The sequence below is a fragment of the Callospermophilus lateralis genome, unplaced genomic scaffold (assembly GCF_048772815.1).
Source record: "Callospermophilus lateralis isolate mCalLat2 unplaced genomic scaffold, mCalLat2.hap1 Scaffold_167, whole genome shotgun sequence".
NCBI classification, from domain to species: domain Eukaryota; kingdom Metazoa; phylum Chordata; class Mammalia; order Rodentia; family Sciuridae; genus Callospermophilus; species Callospermophilus lateralis.
In genome coordinates, this window is record NW_027512751.1 from 288,436 (window position 1) to 305,356 (window position 16,921).

The 16,921-nt window shown below is 32.5% G+C and overlaps 1 pseudogene; it reads left to right on the forward strand.

The window, feature by feature from the left end:
* The window catches only part of LOC143387380 (abnormal spindle-like microcephaly-associated protein), a 48,359-nt pseudogene that overhangs the window by 24,085 nt on the left and 7,353 nt on the right, over positions 1 to 16,921 (forward strand).

Genomic DNA, 16,921 nt, shown 5'->3' on the forward strand with positions numbered 1-16,921 from the left:
CATTTTGTGTTTTTTTTTTATTTTTCAATTTTGATTACTAGTTTATAAAAGGAATTTGAATCAAATAAACACAATAATAACTACCACTTATTAGAATTTATTCTGTCTCAGGCCTGTGATAATTTTTGTATGTATTCTATTTTAATATTTCTCACACATGCATTAGGTCATGTTAAGTCTCCTTCACAGGTGAGGAAACTGAAGCTCAAGTTTATATCATTGATAGGTGGAACTGTGCTGAGAATCTAAGCTTGTGTGGCCCCAAATCTCATTTTCTTAACCACTAGATATTTTATCAGTGTAGATTGTAGAATGGCGATGTAGCTTAGTAGAAGAGTGCTTGCCTTGCCTAGCATGTATGAGGTCCTTAAAGAAAATGTAGATTTTTCTGTACTTTGGGAATTTTATTTTTGGATTTTAAAATTTCTGATTAGGTTTTATTTTTTTAACCTGCAGTTGATCAAAATACAGAATAGATACTTTAATTCTGTACGTCAAAAATAACATGATGTGGAACTAGAGAGAACAAAGGGAAAAAAAGGGGGGATAGGGTGGGGAATCTCATGAAAATAGAAGACCAGTATAGTAGAGGAAAGTGAGGCAAGAAAGGAGAAGGCAGGAGAGGAGGAAAAGGGGAGAAGGGTACTAGGAAATGGCATTGACAAATCATGTTATGGGTATGTATGAATATGTAACAATGAATCCCACTAATATGTACAATATAAAGCACCAATAAAACATTAAAAATATAAACTAATATATAAAAAATTAAGGAATTTATCCTTTTTTATATGTTTCAGGTGGATATTTCCCTTAATTTAGAGCAATTAAAGGAAGAAATTCACTTTCTAAAATACACACACAGTATAAAGAAATCATTGTCTGCAGTGTCGTGCTGCTCTGATGCTATTATTAATAAGAAAAAAGACAAAAGAAATAGTGGTTTCTTTGAACAGTATAGTGAAAATGTGAAATTATTGATGGACTGGGTAAATGCAGTTTGTGCCTTCTATAATAAGAAGGTAAAGTTTTTTTGTGGTTGTTTTTGTTTTAATTCACTATCTTTAAATAATTTTGGTTGATGTCAATTAAGCTTAATGCATAAAATATTTTCTTACATATCTTAAATAATGAAATTTATAGATTTAAGCAGATTTTTCCTCACATGAATGATTATATTGTTATATGCTAGATTTTAACTTATCTAAGTTGTCACCAATTGGAAAATGCATGATGTAAGTTTTATATATCACTAAGGGGGAAAAATGCCCTTAATTAAGCATTTATACAGAACTGGTATATGATGTCCATTTTGTTATTATATTCTTGTTTAAAATGGCAATCAAGTGTAGTAGAAGCATATGCAGAATTCATAAGAGAAAACTGTGATGTTCCAAAGTATGTACATTAAGCAAACTTTGTTTAGGCATTGAGTATATAGTGCTGTTGGCCATGCTTTGTTTCTGACTGAATCAGAAACATACATAGAACAATGCCATCTACAGACTGATGAAAATGTTGGACCAGAGACTCACAGCAACTTAACTGTATCTTTCCCCCCTGAGAAGTGGTCAGTATTCCCTATTCAGCGTTCACGGATAATGAGAATTGACTATAATTACCGTATTTTCTTAAGAGAGCTATAACAAATTACTGCAAACTAGACCTTTATTCTATTAACAGCTCTAGAGACTTGAAGTCTGATATCATGCCTGAGAAGGGAATATGCTCTCACTGAAGTCTCTAGGGAACTGTGTCATGTTCTTAAGTACTGGTGGTTGCCAGCAGTGCTTGGTAGTTTTTGACTCATCTGTGCATTATTTCAGTCTCTGCCTCTTCCCATCTTATGGAGTTCTCCTTGTGTTTCTGTCTGTGTGTCTCTTTCTTCTTAAAAGGACACCAGTCATAATGGATTAAGAACTCGCCCTACTTGTATGACCCCATGTCACTTAATTATATCTATAATGACCTTGTTTCCAAATAAGGTCACATCCTGAGGTTCTGGGAAGGATGTGAAGTTTTGATTGATACTATCTAATCCAAGACAGTAATAATATAAAATCCTACTTTTGAAATGGTTAAGATTTAATATTTGAGAATTCGGCTGTGCATATGGTATACTAGATTCTCTTAACAATTAGTGTGATACTCTTTAACTACTAAAAGGATATAATGTTCTATGAAAGCTTATATGAGTATTTAAAAACAAGTAATTATTTTTCTGGTATTTCCAATCAGGTAGAGAATTTTACAGTGTCTTTCTCAGATGGCCGTGTGTTATATTACCTTATCCATCACTACCATCCTTGGTATGTGCCTTTTGATGCTATATGTCAGTGTACTACTCAAACTGTGGAATGCACAAAAACTGGTTCAGTGGTATTAAATTCTTCCTCTGAATCTGATGACAGTACTCTGGACATATCTCTTAAATCATTTGATCCTGGTTAATCCTTTTTTGTTGATCAACCTTTCTGGTTCTTTGCCATGTCTGATTTTGGGCTATAGCATTCTAATTTCTTTCTTTCTTTCTTTCTTTCTTTCTTTCTTTCTTTCTTTCTTTCTTTCTTTCTTTCTTTCTTTCTTTCTTTCTTTCTCTCTTTCTTTCTTTCTTTCTTTTTCTTTACTCGCATGATAGAAAATAATTCAGAACTCCACAAAGAACTTCTGGAAAATGAAAAGAAAAATTTTTATTTGGTCAGGTCTGCAGTTAGAGACCTTGGTGGAATACCTGCTATGATTTGTCATTCAGATATGTCAAATACAATTCCAGATGAAAAGGTAAATAAGGGTTTCTTAAACTCTTAATAAGTCTCAGAATATAACAGTGAGTATATATTCTCTGTTGATCTTCTGTATTCATCTTTTGTGTTTTTTTAGGTGCTTATTACCTATTTGTCATTTCTTTTGTGCAAGGTTTTTAGATCTTCGTAAAGAAATAAGAGCTGCTCGACTTATACAGACAGCATGGAGAAAACATAAAATAAAATCAGAACTAAAGCTCTATAAGGTAATCCTAGAAAATGAAGACATATGAATTGTACTTTAAAATATGCTAGTTTTTTTTTAAATGGTGCTGTTGATCAAACCCAGGACATACTTGGCTAATGTTCTATCACTGAGCTACTATACAGCCTCCAATTGATTGGTTCTTGATGTGAATTTTATATTTACTAATATATGAAGTTAAAAAGATAAATTTAATAATTGCATGTATGTGTTTTGAGGTGACATGGTCTGAATATTCTAATCACTACTATTTCCTTAATTTGATTCCTTTCCACCTCTGTCCACCTTTTCACTTAGTCTGCCCTAGGGCATGGGGAATAATGTTGTCTGCTTTGTAAATTTGTGAAGAATAACTTAGGGATGCTTGACTCAGCTCTTCTTACAGAAGGACTCTCCTTTTGATTTTTTCAAGTTGTGTTCTGTGAGGCTTATCCTAGTGCTAGTGTTGATTGGGTATGGACATCAAGTGTCTGATTTTGCAGTAATTAACAAGACCATTTTGTTTGTCCTGAGACCATTTTTCAGTTTATCCTTTATAAAGCAGTACTTTGGTGTCCATTATTTTATTTTTCAAAATGTTTAAGATCTGGACACAGGGATAGAGATGTTATTTATTGCTTTCTTTTGTGATCCCAACAGTACAAAATTTTTCATTAACATAAAATAGCTTCATTCTTAGGTTCTGAGAAAAATGCCATTTTTAATAATCTGAGAAATGGTCTCTTGACCAGTTGAGCAGAACAGATTATTTTAACCCTTTCAGCTTCCTACCTACTAACTAATATTATACTTAATATTTAGAAAACCAACAATAATAGAACAAGTAGTCGTCGTCTAATAAAATTTTTCATAGATATTTCAGAAATAGGTTACATTCATTATTGCTCCTCAAATTTTTAATTACAGTAAATTTATATTTATGGCCAGTTTTCAGTAGCTATCTAAAACAACTAACATTTTGGCAACTATGAAACATAACCTGCTTTCCCATACAGTGTCTGACTTAGAAAGAATAATACCTGAAATAATTTGCTCTTGCCCAAAGTCCTGTAGTAACTTAATTAACTTAAAAAAAATAATTATCATATAAGGAATAAAGTCTTAAATAATTAAGTATTTAATTCACATTTGCTGGTTTTGTTTTGTTTTTTAAGGAGAGAGACAAAACTGCAAGAATTATTCAGTCAGCTGTAATAAATTTTCTAACCAAACAACGAGTGAAAAGAAAGATTAATGCAACACTGGTCATTCAGAAATATTGGAGAAGAGTCTTAGCACAAAGAAAATTATTAATGTTAAAAAAGGAAAAACTGGAAAATGTATAGAATAAAGCAGCAATGGTCATTCAGGTATAGTATCCTGAACAAATTTTTTTAACTTAAACATTTCTAGTAACATTTTAAAGGAAGAAGGAAAAATATAACAAAATCTTCAATGATTAAATATTAGAATTCTTTTTCTAATATTGTCTCTTAATATCCAAAGATAATTGATTCCAGGACCCCTTTGTGAATACCAAAATCTGCAATGTATATGATTTGCATATTATCTATGTACATCTTCCTGTATATTTCAATTTTCTATATTACTTATAATACCTAACACAATATAAGTGCCGTATAAATGGTTATTATACTGTATTGTTCAAGGAATAATGATGACAGGAAAATTCTGTACATGTTCAGAACAGGCACTTTTTTTTCTGGAATATCAATCTCTTGGTTGAATTTAATAATGTAGAATTCATAGATACAGAAAGCTGACTATATTTGATTTAAAAAATATTTAGCGTCTCCTTACTACCTGTGAATCTCTTTGCTACATTCAGCATAAGACTGAAACATAATTGAAATGCCTTCTTTGTTCTGAAAGGGACAAGACTCTAGTTCTATGCATCTTGCTGTCTTCATTTTGTATTAGAGATTTGTAGTCTTCCACTGCATGGGACATTGTGGCATACAGCATCACTCTACTTTGAATCCATGTACCTTACCAAGGTATAGCTTTATCTTAATAATGAGTCCTAGAAACTTCTCTTTGGGAACAAATAATACACACATTTTTCTTCCAAGCCCATTTAGTTAGTATATAATGAAAATAGTGCTTATAATTAGTCAATAGAATGTCTATGTTATTTTTCTTTTTAGCCAAAGTATGTAATATCTATTTAACATAATATGTTCCTTGTGTTGACTATACTGGGTCCTTTGCTTTTTTGTATAATGTTAGCATCAGTTTGCTGATATCCAAAGTAATTGGTGAGATTTTGATTGAGATTGGATTGAATCAAAATAAAGAATTGACATCTTGATAATTTTGAGTCTTCCTAAACATACATGACCATGGTATATTTAGATCTAAATTTCTGATATTTCATCAGTTCTGAATTTTTGCTCATATAGATTTTGTACATATTTTGTTAGATATGCACCTTAGCATTTCATGGTTTTGCTACAAATGTAAATAGTACTAAGCTTATACATTTATTGTTTACTTATTATTCTGAGATTTTTTCTTTTTTTTCTTTTCTTTTTTTTCTGTAGATTCTTTGGTACCCAGTCCCTATACTGCTCTACTTGCATGAAAGGAAAAAATATATAATAAGAAACAACATGCCCCTCTCCTAATCAACAATATATAGATTGTTTTGGACAGGTTTCTATAAGAATTATCTGGAACTTGATTACCAGTAACCTGGGATCATGTAGATATCAGCAACTGGAATTGGCTGGAAAGTCTGCAGTCCTGTTTGTTGAGCCAACATATTGTTTCATTGACTAAGAAGCTACATTATAATTGTGGCTTTTCAAGAGACAAAAGTTTGCTTACTTTAGAGTGTTTCCAAAATTCCATATATATATATTCATTCCATATATTATATATCTATAATCCCCATATTTGGTAAAAGAAAGTAATTTTATTTTTAATAACAATAATAACCCTGAAAGTGGTCTAGCTCATTTGTTTCTCAAACTCCTGTATAGTTGTCCCTTGGTATCCATGAGGAATTGGTTCTAGGACCCCAGCAGATATCCAAATCTGTATGTTTACAAAATGGCATGGTATTTGTGTATGACCATGCACATCCTCATCCTCCAGTATGCTTTGAATTCTCTCATAGTATTTCTAGTATTCAATGCAATGCCAGTAGTGTATAAATAGTTTTTAGACTTTATTGTTTAGAGAATGATAGCAAGAAATCAAGTTGGTACGTGTTCAATACAGTCACATCTTTCTTTTCTTTTTTCTTTTGGAAAATGTTCCACCCTCACCTGTTTGAATTCATGGATGGGAAATCCATGGAAACAGAGGGCTCACTATGTTTATATTATCATTCCTGTAATGTTATAGTACAGGATGCCTTACGTACAGAATTTTCAAGCATAATAAGATAGTTTAACAACCATAAAATAAAGAAAATATTTAAGATCTGGAAATAAAGTCTTCAGAAATTATATATAACCAATAGATATCAAAAATATTTCTTTTCCTTTTAATATAACAAAATTGCTACTTATGACTCTGTAATACAAATGCAGTGTAAATACAATCAGAATTGAAATGGATTTCTGAATTGACTACAGCTGTATCACTGTAAAGACTAAATTATAAACAAGATGTTAGCAATGAAATATTGGCTTTCTAATTAATGTGTTCATTTTTAAGCATGGTATTAGAAAACTTAATATTTTCAAAAGTATTAAGAATAGAAAGCTATGTCTATTTTACATTTTGTCCTTTATTACCTTTCCCAGGGGTATTGGTGAAGATATTCCACTAGAAAAAGATTTCTGAAATTGAAATATTATTCAGTCATCCTGCAATCTAGAATAAGAATGATAATTGCTGTTAAATCTTATAAACGATATCTTTGGTCCACAATTACATTTCAAAGGGATTGGCGTGCTAGTTTAAGAAGAAAACAAGATCAACAAAGATATAAAAGGTTAAAATCATCATGCCTTATAATCCAATCTGTGTTCAGAAGATGGAAGCAACATAAAATGCAATTACAAATAAAAGCTGCAGTAATATCGCAAAGAGCTTTTAGAGAATGGCATTCTAGGAGAAAAGCTAAAGAAAAGTCTGCTATTGTCATACAATCATGGTATAGAAGGCACAGAGAATTACAGAAATATATTTATATTAGATCTTGTATTGTTATTATTCAGAGAAGATTTCGGTGCTTTCAAGCCCAAAAGTTATATAAAAGAAAGAAAGAGTCTGTACTGACTATCCAGAAGTACTACAGAGCATACCTTAAAGGAAAGATTGAGCGCACCAACTACTTACAGAAATGAGCTGCAGTCATTCAACTACAGGCAGCTTTCAGGAGAATGAAGGCTCAGAATTCATACAGACAAATTAGAGCTGCTTATGTTTTCCAATCATTGGAGAATGCGACAGAAAAAAATTTAGACTTTTAAACCTTAAGAAGATTGTTATCAGATTGCAGGCACACATAAGAAAACATCAGCAATTACGGAAATATAAGAGGATGAAGAAAGTAGCCATTATAATTCAGACTAATTTCCGAGCTTACATTTCAGCCAGGAAAGTTCTAGCAACTTATCAGAGAACACGTTCTGCTGTCTTTGTTTTACAGTCTGCATATAGAGGGATGCAAGTCAGGAAAACATTTATTCATATCTTAACATCTATTATAAAGATTCAGTCATATTATCATGCTTATATTTCCAGAAAGAAATTTGTGAGTCTAAAAAATGCTACAATAAAGTTGCAGTCAGTTGTCAAGAATAAACAAGCACGTAAACAATATTTACTTTTAAGAGAAGCTGTACTATTAATCCAACAATGGTACCGTACACAGAAAATGGCTGCATGAAAGAGAGAAGAATATGTGCAGATACGTGAATCCTGTATCAAATTGCAAGCTTTTGTTAGAGGATACCTGGTCAGAAAGCAGATGAGATTGCAAAGAAAAGCTGCTGTTTCGCTGCAGTCTTATTTCAGAATGAGAAGGATGCGGCAGCACTACCTGAAAACTTATAAAGCAGTTGTTGTCATTCAGAATTACTATTGTGCATACAAAGTACAAGTCAATCAGAGGAAGAACTTCTTGCAAGTCAAAAGAGCAGCTACTTGTTTGCAAGCAGTCTACAGAGGTTACAAAGTTTGCCGACTATTGAAACAACAATCTCTAGCGGCTCTTAAAATTCAAACTGCTTTTAGAGGCTACAGTAAAAGGGAAAAATAACAATCTGTTCTTTGGTCGGTAATGAAAATTCAGAGATAGTACAGGGCACACAAATCTGCTTATGATATAAGAACACATTTTTTAAAGAAAAGAGCAGCTGTGATTTCTCTTTAGTCTGCTTATCGAGGCTGGAAAGTCCGGCAGCAGATCAGAAGGGAACATCAAGCTGCAATCAAGATTCAGTCTATTTTTAGAATGAACAAGGCCCAGAAACAATTCAGATTGTTAAAATCAGCAGCATTAATCATCCGGCAACATCTAAGAGCATGGACTATAGGAAAGAAACAACGTATGGAGTATGTCGAACTCCATCATGCAGTACTGGTGCTTCAGTCTGCATGGAAAGGAAGAACCCTGAGAAGACAAATTCAAAGGAAGCACAAATGTGCGGCCATCATACAGTCATACTATAGAATGCATGTGCAACAAAAGAGGTGGAGACTCATGAGAAAAGCTGCTCTTTTGATTCAAATGTATTATAGAGCTTACAGAATTGGGAGAGAACAACATCGTTTGTATTTGAAAACAAAAATGGCTGTGCTAGTTTTACAGTCAGCTTACCGTGGTATGAAAGTGAGAAAAAGAATAAAGAAATTCAGCAAAGCAGCAATCACTATACAATCTAAATATAGAGCTTACAGAGCCCAAAAGAAATATGCAATCTACAGAGCTTCAGCTATCATAATTCAGATGTGGTATCGAGATATCAAAATTACAAACCATCAACAAAAGGAGTATCTTAATTTAAAGAAGACAGCAATTAAAATCCAAGCTGTTTATAGAGGTATTAGAGTAAGAAGACATATTCAACACATGCACATTGCAGCCACTTTAATTAAAGCCATGTTTAAAATGTATCAGTCAAGAGTAAGATACCATGCAATGAGAAGAGCAGCTGCTGCAATTCAAGTAAGATACAGAGCATATTGTCAAGGTAAAATTCAGCGTGAAAAGTACCTGGCCACTTTAAAGGCTATTAATACTCTTCAGGCAAGTTTTAGAGGAGCAAGAGTTAGACAAACTCTAAGAAAGATGCAGGTTGCAGCAACACTTATTCAGTCATGCTATAGAAGATACAAGCAGAAAATGTATTTTAATAAGTTAAAGAAGGCAACAAAAATAGTACAGCAAAGATACCAAGCAGTGAAGGCAAGAAACAAACAATTTCAGAGGTATAACCAATTGAGGCAATCTGAAGTACGCCTTCAGGCTACTTTTAGGGGCATGAAAACTAGGAGACTTTTAAAAGTTATGCATTTAACTGCCACCCTTATTCAGAGGAGATTTAGAACTGTGATGATGAGAAGAAAATTCCTTTCTCTCAGGAAAACTGTTATTTGGATTCAGAGAACATATCGTGCAAAACTTTGTGGAAAGAAGCATCACTTACAAGTCCTTCAGTTACAAAAGGCAGTTATTAAGATCCAGTCATCATACAGAGGGTGGGTGGTAAGGAGACAAATGAAAGAAATGCAGAGGGCTGCTGTTGTCATTCAGGCGACTTTCAGAATGCACAGAACATTTGTTTCATTTCAGACTAAGAAACGTGCCTCAGTTATAATTCAACAACATTATAGAACATACAGAGCTGCAAAATTGCAAAGAGAAAATTTTATCAGACAATGGGATTCTGCAGTGGTCATTCAAGCTGCATATAATGGAATGAAAACAAGACAGCTTTTAAGGGAAAAACAGAGCTGCTATTAGAATACAAAGCACATACAAAATGTATAAGCAATATTGTTTCTACCAAAAGCTCCAGTGGGCTACAAAAGTGTTACAAGACAGATGTCGAGCAAATAAAAAGAAACAAAAAGCTCTTCAACCCAATATGTGTAAAGAAGAAACAAATAGCATTCAAGCAAGTTTTCAGGACATCAACATAAGTAAACAAACTCAGAAACAGCATGAAGCTGCCATTATTATTCAGAAGCATTTTAAAGCTTTTCTCACAAGGAGACATTATCTCCACATTAGAGCAACAATAATTTCTGTTCAAAGAAGATACAGAGCATTAAGTGCAAAAGAACCCAAACAGTTACTTCTGTACAGTCTTCTTACAGAGGCTTTAAGGTAAGAAGTAATATCCAATGTATGCATCTGGCTGCCACACTAATTTGGTCATTCTACCTAATGCACAGAGCCAAAGCTGTTTATTGAACAAAGAAAACTGATTTTTATTACACAGATTTTTGTAGGTCATATGTCAGAATTAAAAAGGAAAGAAAAAAGTGTTTAAGCAAATTCAGAAATCTGACCTCTTCAGGCTGAAGACAGACAGAAATTTAAAATATATATGAGGAACGGATGGCAGTCTTGCTATCCAATCTGCATTCAACTGTTACAGAAGTAAAACCCAATATGAAGCTGTTCAAAGTGGGGATGTTATGATTTACAGGTGGTTTAACACTTCTCTGTTTGCTTTTCACAGGAAGGAGAGTATCATTCTCAAAGTGGGGCTATAGTAATGATTCAAAGAGATCTTTGTGATACAGTCACAAGAAAACTGGAAATGCAGAAATGTTCTGCCCTCCAAATTCAGTCCTTCCTTCTGATGACTGTGTTTCAGAGAAGATTTGTTCAGCAGAAAAGAGCTGCTGTCACTTTACAGCATTATATCAGGACATGGCAAACCAGAAAGCAGTTTTTACTATATAGAAAAAGCAGCGGTCATTTTACAAAATCACTACAGAGCCCGTCTATCTGCAAAACACCAAAGACAAGTCTATTTGCAAATCAGGAGGAGTGTTATTATAATTCAAGCTAGAATCAAAGGATTTATACAGAAACAGAAGTTTTATAAAATTAAAAGTAGCACCATAAAAATTCAGGTATTTACTTATTTTAAATATAAAGCTTCAATATTTTGGTCAATGTTTGTGAGAATTTTTTAAATGAGTTTAAGCAGGCCATAAAGAATAATAGTACTTTGCGTGACCATTTTATCATCTTCCAAAGTAGAACATTATTTTGAGAGTGAGAAAAGACACCAATGATGATTCAGGCAAGATAGCACAGAACTGGAGTTGTTTTGACCCTGGTCACCTTGCACTTCATGCATTTCATAGGTGTTAATTATCGCACTCCTGGAAGAATTTTGAAAAGATGGGATCTCTGTATTTGACATTTTTTAAGAGTAAATTTTAAATTAAAGTGAACTGTTATTTAGCATAATTGGATGAAACAGGATAATTATATTCCTCTAATAATATATTAGCTAGAGCTGCTTATTATATAGATGTACTTTATTCAGTTTAGCACTTGTGGCTTCTAAAGCATTTTGTTATTTTGTTTAATAAATTCTCCAATGTGTGAGGAAAATAGAGTTTTATCTGTTAAAATATTAGAGAACTGAGAAAAAATTAACCAAAAATTTCAATGTTGTATTGGAAGGAGACAGATCCAGGAATTGAATCTGAGCACTTCAGCTATTTTTGTTCTATGCGCAATAAATTGGGCTTTGAACCTAAGTGTGATATGTTGTTATCTTGATAGTTGCTGTTAAGCTTAGAAATAATATTCTCTCTCAAAATCCACAACTGTTTAGTGCTAATAAGGTGCTAAATATTGTACTGGGTTTTAGGAATAGACCGTAAGATATACTTAGTTGCTCTCCTCAAACAACTTAATTGAGCAAGGAAAATAATAATATTAAGTAAGAAGTGTATGTTAGTGGGAACAAAAAGAATCTAGGCTAATCTTGTGGTCAGAGAAAGCTTTCTAGAGTGAGTGACATATATATTCAAATATTTGGCTAAAGGATAAATTTGGAAAGAGCCAAGTAAAATGTATGGAGGGACTATTTCAGCTATAGGAGATAACACATAAATTGAAAAACTTCAGAGAGGAGTACAAAGTAAGATAGGACAAGACTGGCCAGGAGCAAAATTGTGAATATCTTTGTAAGATGCAGAAAAAAATTTATAAAGGAATTTAAGCAGGAGAAGGCTAGAATTATTTTTATTTTTACAAATTTACTCTGACAGGAATGTGAAAGGTGAACTGTAAAGGGAACAAAACTAGAATAGGGAGACTATTTGAGAGGCCATTGATCAGGTGAAAGTCAACAGTTTAATATAGGTTAGTGAAAATGAAGTTTGGAGAATTAATTTGGTTAGGAAGAGAATTGACATCATGTTGAGCATGAACAGGGATCCAAGACATGTTTATGGCTTAGGTAACTCAGCAGAAGATACCATTAAGTGACACCGGAAACAAAGGTAAGATCAGGATTCCTTTACAGACTATACACAAAAACCAGAATGTATGTGGAGTGGTAAGGATTACTCCCCAGGAAATGGAGAGTAGGTTAGTGTGTTCATTTTCTTTCTGTTCTTCCAAATGCATTGGTGCACATGTATCTGGATTTCCACATGTAATGCACATCTTACAATTTAAAATATTGGCTAGTGTTACGTTAGGCTTTTCTGACAGCCAGCAACAGGGTATGTGTGTTAAAGTACATGGCAGGCATTCATTATATCGGCACCACTGTCCTCAGAGGACTCACTATATGCCAGACTCTAATGGGAGTTAGTATGTGACTTTATTTCTACAATTGATTTTTGTTTATCTGCATTAACCTCAGATTGACTGTCTTAATACTAATTCTTCCAATTTACAAAAAATGACAGTCATTGCATACCTGTTATATTTTTTGTATTTGATAGGCTATATGGAGAAGATATAAAGCTAAGACATATTTATGTAAAGTGAGAGCTGCCTGCAAGATTCAAGCCTATTATAGGTGTTGGAGAGCATGCAATGAATATTTAGCTGTATTAAAAGCTGTTGAAATTATTCAAGGTTGCTTCTATGCCAAACAGGAGAGAACAGGGTAATGTATTGTAGCCCTGTGGAAGAGCATAACAGTATATGTGTGGTTGGCAAGTCCTCATAAGTATTTGCTATGCTCAATTTATATGGTTAGTTTTTGTTGATATTTTCTCCATTCATGAACCATAATATATCTCTTGGGATATCTTGCTTTTTAAATGTAGAGCATAGCCTTGATGATATAATTTAGTAAGAAATATTTACATACACTTAAAGCTTTTGTCCTTTTTGTTGTTGTTGATATAGCTATTGGCTAAATTTGTTTTCATATTTCATTTTCTTTTTCTTTTTCTTTCTTTCTTTACTTTGTATTACTCTTCATACTCTTTGTCCTTAATGATGAAGACCCTAATTACCAACTTTCTATGCATATTCTATTTCCTTACTTATTGAGTCATTTAATGTATGTTTTACTTACATTTTTAGAGGCTGCTATTAAATGGTCTTTTTTTTTTAATTTCACACTATAAGAATTTTTCTTCACATCCCAGAATTTGTGATTACTGTCCAGTTTAGGAGAGCAGAGCAGAGTTAGAGGACTTATTATATAGACACAGTTGCCACTATCAATATTAAGGACTGGTATCTTATTTTCTTGTACCAAAATGGTGAATTTTCTCAATGATATTCGGTCTTATTTTCTAAGAAATCTGACAATCAAACAAACTCATCTTTTTACCTTTTCTATAATACTGAGAAGAAATTAAAGAGCCCATCTTCTCAAATAAGTGTCCTTTTCTTATCTGAGGCTACTTGTAATCTTCCAACCTCTCTTTTTGACCACCTCCTGTCTGCTCAGAGACTCACACAGACTTTATTCTTTACTATTATTTGTCATGACTCACTTTATGGAGGTTTTTGTCTGGACCCAAATGGTCATACTTTCTTTTGATCTTGTTCAAAATTATTTGTCACACCAGAATTATGGAACTTCTTGTTTCCTACTCACTGGGATATTGCCAATTGCAAAACTTCCTTTTTATTGTGTCTTAAGTGTATGCATAAAATTGTGATTGCTAGAACTTAAGTATGAATTTCTGCTTCCTTTTGTTTTGCCTTTGTTGTATTTTTTTGTCCTCAGTATTGGAAGTAAGAGAACAATAAATATTTGTTGAATATATTAAATTTGAAATTGCTTTTCAATAATAACTATTTTTTAGGTTTTTGAAGATGAGAGCATCAACAATTATCATTCAGAGAAAATGGAGAGCTATACTTTCTTTAAGAATGGCTCATGAGCACTTCTTAATGGCAAAAGTAGGTGTAAATCAAAATAACTCATTTATAATACAAAAAAGAATTTTTTAGACCTAATTATTCATTTATTTTATATCTATTATACTCAAGTAAAAGTTATTTTTACTTGGAAAGACACTAGTATTTTATATATATAGTGCATGCATATATCGTATGTATTTATAAGTTATTTTCAAACTCAAGTTTGAAGTGCTTTCAGTGAAAATAACCAATCTGGAGAAATCATAATGAATGTAGCATATTTTGTCTAGTATAAGTCAAGTACTTAGTAACATGCTCTTTAAGACACTATTGATTATATATTTAAATTGTTTAACATCTGCATTTTAAAATAGCTTTGGGCTTTAGTTAAAAAATCAAAAATTAAAATTTGACTTAAATTTTAGTGTTCATGTAATATTCACTATGGTTAATAATATAACTATTATTGTTATTACTCTTACTTGTCATACTTAAAGTATGCCAAGCATTGGATAAGCTCTTGTATATGAACAAATTTGATCTTCATACAGCCTTATAAGATAGTTACTATTATCCTACTCAACTTAAAGGTGAGGAAAATGTTTAGAGAGGTAAATTTACTTGCCCAAATAGCTGGAGGTTTATAAAACAAACCTAGCTTAAGTGAATTAAAATCATTTAAATTCACATCCTCTGTGTGTGTGAAAATTAGATTGTCATGATGTTATGTAATTGAGCAACATAAAGTATGCTGGTGGTATGCTTTGTGGTTCTTGAAACCACAGAAGTTCCCTCATGGCTGGTTATAATGACCACTCTGCTCTTTATATTGTAGCTAGCTATTTTAGTAAATGTATTTTTCCTATAATAACTTTAGTCCTTTTCCTCCTCACAATGAAAAGAATCAGGAGGGTAAGAGGGAGAGAACACCAAATATCTATTGATCTTGACTTGTCCCTTCAATTTTGGCTATAGATCTATATAGACTGTATCACCTTTTCATATCTATGAAATATGACATCCTCAAACATTGAAAAGAATTCAAGAATCTCTAGTAGGTGGAAAATCTTATTATTTCTATCTATTAATGTCATTTGTAAAATTTTCCTTGTAGAAACATCATGCTGCTTGTCTAATCCAAGCACGTTTTAGAGGGCATAAAAGAAGACAGCTCTTTCTTCAGCAGAAATCTGCTGTTTTGATCATACAAAGACATATATGAGCCTGGGAGGCTGGGAAATGTGAAAGAATAAAATATCTTGAATTAAAAAATCTACAGTTATTCTATAAGCACTAGTGCGTGGCTGGTTAGAAAGGAGAAAAGTAAGTTTTTTAAGTAGAATGTTTCAATCACGTGAAATGAAAGTATTTGACGTTAAATGGTGGTAAGACATTTTGGTCTTTGGAGAATATTTTCAGAGCTAATATAATTATTAGTTTGAGTTCATTCAGCTCCTGCAGAGCTACATAGAAAGGCATTGGGTGTCACAGATTTTTGTTCTTTGACCCTGCTGCTTCCCATTGCCAGAGATGCAAAATAAAATTTCTCTTGTATAATGACTCAACAAAAAAACTGAAAGAAGTATGAGGGAAAGGTTTCATAGGTTAAAGATGTTAATTTTTACTCAGGTAGTCTTTTGCTGCCCTTAAGGAATTGTAACTACCATTCCTGTGATGTCACCCCAATCTTCAGCAAAAGATAATTCTGTTAAGGGAGCTCATGACATTTGGCTTCCAATATATAAAGCACTGGCATAGGCATAACAGCCTGATTTGAACCTAAAATAGAGTTCTTTTGTATTTTACTCATATATATTAGAAATCTAAAGCCCCAAGATCACTGTTGAAAGCCATACTATAAGAATCTTACACTGGATTTATGCTACACTAATACTGGAACAATTAATTCATATAATTTTATCAGATTTAACATCACCATTTCTAACTATTCTGCTGGAATACAGTAGCCTTTTTTGGTTTTTAGCATTGATATCTTTTATTATTCATACATTGAAGGTCTTAAATTGCTGTTGTTGGGTAGTTTAGTTAAATGCTATAATTTTGCTTACATACTATGAATCATGAGTTAAATTATTCTAAATATTTTGAAATACAGGATTATAATCACATTGAATCATGATAGTTACATAAGAGAAAAAACTATCTTAAGAATCAGACACTTTAATAGAGGGAAGGGAACAGGGCAGGAAGTGGGGGAAGGAAAAGAGATGTACTGGGATCTGAATTTTAACAAATTATATTCTGTTTTTAAATTATGTCAAAATGAATCCTAATATTATATATAACTAAAAAGAACCAATAAAAAATAAAATATTTTAATATTCTACATGCTATACAACTGAGCAATCAACTCATTTGTTATAGTACTTCAAAAAATTTCTTCAGTTAAAATATTGGTGTATCAAAAAAGTCAGACACTTGATTATTAATATTCTTTTTCTCCTTTAGATTTTAGAACAGAGAGCCAAATCTTGGCTCCTTCACTTCACAGCAGCTGCATATTATCACCTGTCTGCTCTTAGAATTCAAAGAGCATATAAAGTTCACATGGCTATGAAGAATGCTAACAAACGGGTTAATTCAGCCATTTGTATTCAGGTCAGTTTGTCTTTTGCAGAA